The sequence below is a fragment of the Cydia pomonella genome, chromosome 10 (assembly GCF_033807575.1).
Source record: "Cydia pomonella isolate Wapato2018A chromosome 10, ilCydPomo1, whole genome shotgun sequence".
In the NCBI taxonomy this organism is placed as follows: domain Eukaryota; kingdom Metazoa; phylum Arthropoda; class Insecta; order Lepidoptera; family Tortricidae; genus Cydia; species Cydia pomonella.
The window spans coordinates 3,623,633-3,631,131 of NC_084712.1; positions in this window are offsets into that span (position 1 = coordinate 3,623,633).

Here is a 7,499-nt window from a genome sequence, read left to right on the forward strand (position 1 = left end):
TAAAACCAAATGTATCTGTATAACTATATATAAAATTGCATAGGCAAATTGCTACCTAAGTAAAACATCATTGCGCCCCACCAGTCTGCATGCATCCTCGGACGGGGCCGCACGTAGTCGTGCACAAATGTATCACGTGATATTCGGTTACATATGTTGTTTTCTGGACTTATTTTGAGTTTATATCTGGCGTGTTTTCTTACTATTAAAAGTGTATTAAAATCCGTGGTTTTCTTCGACACCAGGACCTCACCCTAACGGTTTCATGCGCTGTCTACGCAACATTTTAGGTATAACTTGGCAGGACAAAGTAACAAATCAAAGGGTTCTCGAAAAAGCGCAGCTGCCCAGTCTTGCCGCTCTTCTCAAACAGAGACGCTTGCGGTGGTTGGGGCATGGACACCGGATTGAACCCTCTAGAATACCTCGACGTGTCTTGCTTGGAGCAGTTGCGTATGCTAAAAGGAACGTTGGAAGACCGATGCTGCGTTTTTAAGACAGTGTTAAGCGAAACATGTCAGCATTTGAAATCGACCACCATACCCGGGAAACCTTAGCTGAAGACCGTGATGGATGGCGCAAGCGTGTCGTGGAGGGGAGAAGGTTATGCGACCAAGCCTGGGTTAATGCGTTAGAAAGCAGAAGGTGTCGCAGAAAGCAAACCGGGACTGGAACCTCAGGTGGCATGAGCTTTCTCTGCCAAAAATGTGGGAGGTCGTGCCGCTCACGCATCGGCCTCCATAGTCACTAAACCCGTTGTCTAAACAGCAATGCTTAAATCGTCTGCAATAGACGCAAAGGCCTGTGATGATGATAACAAAAAAGTATTATTTTAGATGAGTCGTAAAAAAAGTAATGTAGGTATATAATAGTAATACATTCAAGCTTACTTAGACAACAAAGCTTCTGAAAAGCTCTCTATTTTATAACGGTTGTAAAAAATACTATTAATGTGGTCCATATGAGTCACACCACAAACGCCGCAATCATATCGATGCCGGCTCGGCAAATATTGCGATATTTACAATTGCCTTTTATGAGAGTTGGCTTTGGCAGCTCATTGCCTCCGAAATGCTCCATCATATTGATGTCTCGTGCGTTTCCATTAGCTTTTACGATACGGCAAACGAAATTGTTTTGTTATCCGTAGGTATCGCTCAAACAATAGGTCAAAATCAATCAATCAAAATTTAATTCTCTTTTACCAATGGATGTTAACTTAAAACTATAAAAGAAGTAAGCTGTCCCCTTTACTAGATAGCATGTAGTATGAAAGTAGGTACCTATTATTGTTTGCCGTATATGTTTTGTATATGTATAACAATGACTTTACTAAATGAAAAAAAAAAATCCTTTCGCATTCAGCGTGAGCGTTCTTAAAATGGACTTTGTAACTCCTCTGGAATTGTAGGCGTATATACGCTACGGAGACTGCTTCAGTTAGTTTGCCACTGACGTAGTATAAAAAGTCCAAAAGTAAGATTACAAAAAAAACATCATCAAATCAAATCATAACAAATTGAACCAGAATCAGGCTCCTGGCAGTTAAATGGTGGATCTCGAATTCACCAAAAAATTTTACCGTCACAAAATGGAAACACGCGTGGAAGCAATTATCACCAAGGCCGAGTCTAAGTCGGGCATCAATATTATGTTAATATCCCCCATCAAACACAATACCGCGCGCTACAATGGCGCCCCATAAAAGGCTTCGCATGTGGTTCAACGGCAGACATACATCTGAATAGGTATCTGAATAGATTAAATTGGTCAGTGGTGACTGCACTACGTTTAAAGATACCGTTCGAATTAAGACTTCTCTTCCTTGTCGTGTCATGGCTAAGGGACGTGACGACTGTGAACACTCTTCACCAGTGCTCTCCAAGCCGCTCTATCTAGGTCCCGGTGCATGCTAACCTGGACTGTGGTTTTTGTCTCTGACGTTATTCTTTCCGCCCAACGCATGGCCATACGTCCATCCCTACGCTTCCTTGGCATGCGGCCAGTGATTATGAGCTTTTCCAGACTAACTGAACCTGTCCTGCTCAGATGGCCGAAGAAATCAAGTACACGTTGAGTGCAAACAGTGGGGAGCTTCGTTTTAATTTTAAGTTCATCGAGAATAGATGCATTTACACCGCTACACCACACCAGCATTACTGTTGCAATACTGCAGTACGACATTGCGGCATTACTGGCTACTGCAACAAAAAAAAATCAATTATGGTATCTACTACATTATTGTCATGTCATCTACGATATTATAATATCAACGGACTTATCTAATGGTAACATTCTGATGGCGCAGCAGTGATTGCAGCGTAAGGGGGAGGGGAAGGGGGATTCGCGCTTCGTCCCGAAGTTTGAGCGAGACAACGATATGCGCGTATTATAGCGACATCCTGCTCGCACGTCGTATCGACGATCGGATGTAGTGCGTCATGTCCTTAACTTGTTTTTTTTTTTGGATAATTTATTTCATAAACAAATTTGTACAAAAGGAGTATTAAAAGTAAACCAGAACAGAAACTGTAGAAAGGCAGCCAAAGGCATAGGAAGTAAGAATCATTAGACTAAGCGTATGCTGAGACGCAGGCGACGCAGCTCTACGTAGCGCAGAGCAGAGCAGATTTTGTAAAGTATAGAATGTCCTTGCACCGCACCGTGCACAGCTAAACGACGTTCCATACTTCACAAAATCTGCTCTGCCCTGCGCTGCGTCTGCGTTGCCTGCATCTCAGACTACGTTTAGCCTTAACGTGGTCTATTTCTTTCCATGTCTGTGAGTCTGCCCCAATTTTACGACGATCGGGGGTGGAAATAACTGATTTTATTACTATTTTCTTTCGTTACAATCGTAATTGCTGGGTTTTATTGCACGACGCGTTTTGAGTACTCTTTGTGTGTTCTAAGACTCGTCAATATTGGCTTACTTTGTGTTAAGGATAACAGAGGTGTAATTTTGCAGACAATATGCTCAGTAAAAAGAGCTGCAAAACTTAGATCAACTAAATAGTTGAATGGATAGTTTCAAAAATATACCTACTTACACCGTTGGCTCAGCGACCCGAAATGAGACTTGGCCTTTTTTCAGTCCTGTGCAACTTCTCGCCAATTGTTGACTCGAAGTTCGCACAGATCTGCCTCTACCATGCCACTCTAGCGACAAAAATATACATATTATTAAATGAATTGGTTGGGATTGATTTACGTACTAACATGAAACACGGGCCTCTAAAAATAAAAAAATAAACGATTTCCAAAATGGTTACCTACTTACTGACAGCTGGGTTTTTGCTCTTGCATTGTTGCTTGCATTTTATGCACTTAAATATTTTATAAAAAATACTTTTCACAGCTAAAGCTGTACTTAAAATTAATTATAAGAAATCTTATAAACAGTGATCGGCATTTCCATTGCCACATTCTAGGTAGAATGTTGGAACATATTTAAGAGTATTAAAAATATTGCAATGCTGTATATTATGTAATTCCGATGAAACTGAATAAAATATGCATTAGATACCTACCCACTCTACAAAATGAATTTCATATAAAACATTGACCACAACAAAGGCCAAACGAAACAATCACCGAAGTGGTCATTAACAGAAAACCTCAAAACAAAATAGATACAAAGCCTATTACGTGATTGATTCCAGTGTGTTTCGCTTCATTCGTTAGGCCACGGACTGGATGCACGCGGTGAGCGGCGCGGCGAGCGGAGCAGAGAGCGGGGCGGTGAGCGGGGCGGCGAGCGGGGCAGCGAGCGGGGCGGCGAGCGGGATGGCGAGCGGGGCGGCGGCGAGGAGGGCGGCGGGTAGCACGGCAAGCGGCCGTCACTCTCATTAAAACAGATGAATTCACTTCATTTTGATCATGCTGCTCAGTGCCGAGCAGCCCGAGCGGTAGTTCGCGCGGTACGATCAAAATGTATAGACTTGCGCGCTGCTTGCTCGCCGCGTGCGTCCAGTCCAATATTCTTAGCCCCGGAGTTACACACAATGTTTTTCATCACACTTGCGAAGAAAATACAATTTTTTTTAGCAAAATAATTCTTAAATAGGTACGGTCACATTTCAAACATTCGTCCGCCATATTGTCATTCTTCGACAGGTCAGGTATATACGAGTATTATACTACTCTTTGGGTTAGGTATGGAAGGCACAGATCAATCCGGCATTCAGCCACGGTTGAAAATTCGATGTGATGTATATATGACATAATAAAATGGAACATTTAGTACTACACTATTATAATATAAGACATTACAATCGATAATATTGTGTAGGTCATATTACGAGTACACTTTGTCGCATAATAAATCAAACTAAAAGGTTCATTATTACTAAAACCATACATTAATAAGTACCACTTATCGACTTTTTACGCCCAAATAGTATTGATCAGGATCTAGGGCCATATTTCAGTGTTAATTTGTTTTATGCGGCCGCACAATTACGGGGCTTAATTAAGTGCACTCCGCAATCCGGCCCTGGCTTTGTGTATTTTGTTGAATTTTGACTTTAAACTTTCGCAAAATCGTAAGTTGATTGTTTGTTTTATTGGAATATCGACTTTAGAACGTGGTATGAGGGTACTTTCTTCGTTAACGTAACGGATCATGAATGAAGTATTTTGATAAATTCAGTGTTTGAATGCAATTGTAGCTTATATATTTAATGGAATAAGAGCTAGCTTCGGAAAAATTTAGTACTTTAAGGACAAAAAAAAACACTTAATATTGTGCCGTGTTTTTAGCTGTTTATCTATAAAGGTCAGAGTGGTGAGCCAGCAAAGTAGATACCTAATACATATCTATAAAATTAATTAAATACCACACACGTCTAGTTTTTATATTGATATTTTACAAGTTTTAATAAGGGAAAAGGCCACAAAAAATCATATGGAAACTTCACTTTACTTGCAAGAGCAAACTTTAAACAAAACCTTAAAATTTACTTGATAAAAAAAAAACACTCAAAACAACATCACATCACTCAAACATATCTAATATTGTTTGTTTTCAATTACATAATCGTTACACTGCATCTACTTTAACAGTAAAATTTTAGTATAATATAGCTAGTGATATTGCCGAAGGATCTGTATCTGAATTTTAAACAAAATGATTTCAGAGTAAGTACGAGTAATTGGTATGAAAGGTAATAACCCGCGCGATGCCCAGTTCTTTAGTCGCAAGTTTCGCGTAGCACGCCCTATTTTTTAAACACTACTAATTTTTTGGCTTTACGCCCTCTCTTAAAGTGTGCATTTTCCCTGTCTATGACTATGTCTGTTCTATGAGAAATGAAAGGTTTATGATTTTAGATTTTAGTTTGTTGCGAGTTCCACCGTCGATCCAGCGTCATAACTCCTGAGGCAATATTTTTAATAAAATGTCAAACTTCTCTTTTTTACGGCACAAGTGTTAAAGTGTTTTCGCCTCTTTGTTTGCCTCGTATTCTGACCTCAACAGGCGCCGCAGTATATTAGGTAGGGTTTATACGACGGATCTGAAATGTATGCGAAGATCCGCGGATCCGGGTCCAGATCCGGATAATTTCATACATTTCAGATCCAGATTGCAAACCCTAATATTAGATACTAAAGATAGTATAGCACGCTTTTTAGAGAAGTTACTTTGCGTTATAAATATTATACCATTGTTTAATACTTACTCTCTGCCTATACAGTATGAAGAGGCTTCCAAAAGTTGTGGTTTATCTAAAATTAATTAATTACTTTATTGGTATAATTTCCACACGCCGGGAATAGTTTTACTTATCTATATAGGCATATAATACCGTCGCCTTGTACCCATCATAGTACAAGCTTTGCTTAGTTTGGGCTTAGGTCGATCTGTATATGATTGTCCTCGAATGTTTATTTATTGCTGATTGTAATTCTTCTCATTTGCATATCTATCTAGTACTTCCCGAGATTTCTAATGTGCCTAAACTCGACGAGTTTGTATTTTTCCGTCCAGGAGTTCCTTTGGTCACCTTCCGAGTGCATCATCAGATCAGCTCCATTTAGCATATTATTGCATTGTTATCGGAATTTGGAGTACTTTCAGTACTCCAAATTTCAACTGAATCATGCACTGGGAAGAGTGGGAAGTGGTTCAAATTATGTCACAAGATTTGAAGCACACCTTGTTGTGCGGATGTAGACAAACATGATAAGGACTGGTTAGATAACCTCAGACAGAATAGACTCCGCTCTGCTAGACCTCCTCCCTTGGACTCTGGTCATGTTTGTGCTTGCTGTGGTAGAAGATGCCGCTCTGGACTCTTTAGTCATCGCAGACGTTGCAATCAACGGAGGAGGAGGGAAGAGGAGGAGGGAGGTCCCCGCAACACCTGATTTTACCCGAAGCTAATATACAATCATCTGCTATAGATGTCGTGGAAAATGATGATGATTATCATACCCTGAAGGAACTGTAAAACTTTTAGTATGGGAGGGACGACGCGAGGAAGATGATGACCACACTAACTAACATCCGTACATTCATACTAACAGGGCAAGTTAAATAAAAGCTTGTAAAATCATTTAGTAAAGCTAAATAAAAGTATGTAAAAAGATAAAACATTTAGGGCCAAAGCAACGTAATGCATCTCTTTCATTTTAAGGTAAGTAATACCTTTATCAAAGCTTCACAATAGAGCCTGTGAACAATGGAGTTTTCGGACAATTTGTTAAATTGGCGTCGTCATGTTAAGATCTGATGCACAGACACATTTCGTCAGAGACATCTCGTCATCCAGGGGAGTCTTTTCATTATATTATGTATGTAACTCCTCTGCGGAGAGGAGACGTAGTATAATTTTTTTTATCATACTCGTACATATGAAGGGTTAAATTATTAATTATGTTTGACCATACGCCGAGGTGTGAATATGTGGATCATACTGAATTTTTTTTACTATGGGGTCAATACCGTAATGGCGAAAATAAATCAGCTGTTCCATAGAAAACATTGACATGTGATTCACCAAAATGTATGAGACGGCAGATTCTTTTTTCGTGATTTCGGGCTTGGCCCCATAGTAAAGGTTGTTCAGTGTGACCCGCATATCCACCCCTCAGCGTATGGTCAAACAAAAATTTCACCCTGTATTACGGAATGTACTATACTTACCGCAAAACTAAATGGCGACTGAGATCATAATTCTATATCCTTTGACTTTGTTAAGACCAACCAAGAGTGAAAGAGATGGCATTATAACCTGACTCGCCACTTAGTTTTGCGGCAAGTATAATCCTAGACGACTATTTATATTTTAGGTAACTATTTTGTGCAACAATGATCTTGATTGATCCAACTTTCAATTCGGAGTTTACGAATTCAAATTCTGGCCTCGTACCAATGAGTTTTTTGGAACTTATGTAGGTACGGAATATCATTTGATATTTACCACTAGCTTTTCGGTAAAGATAAACATCGTGAGTAAAGCTGCATACATCTGCGAAGAAGTTTGAAGTCCTTTAGG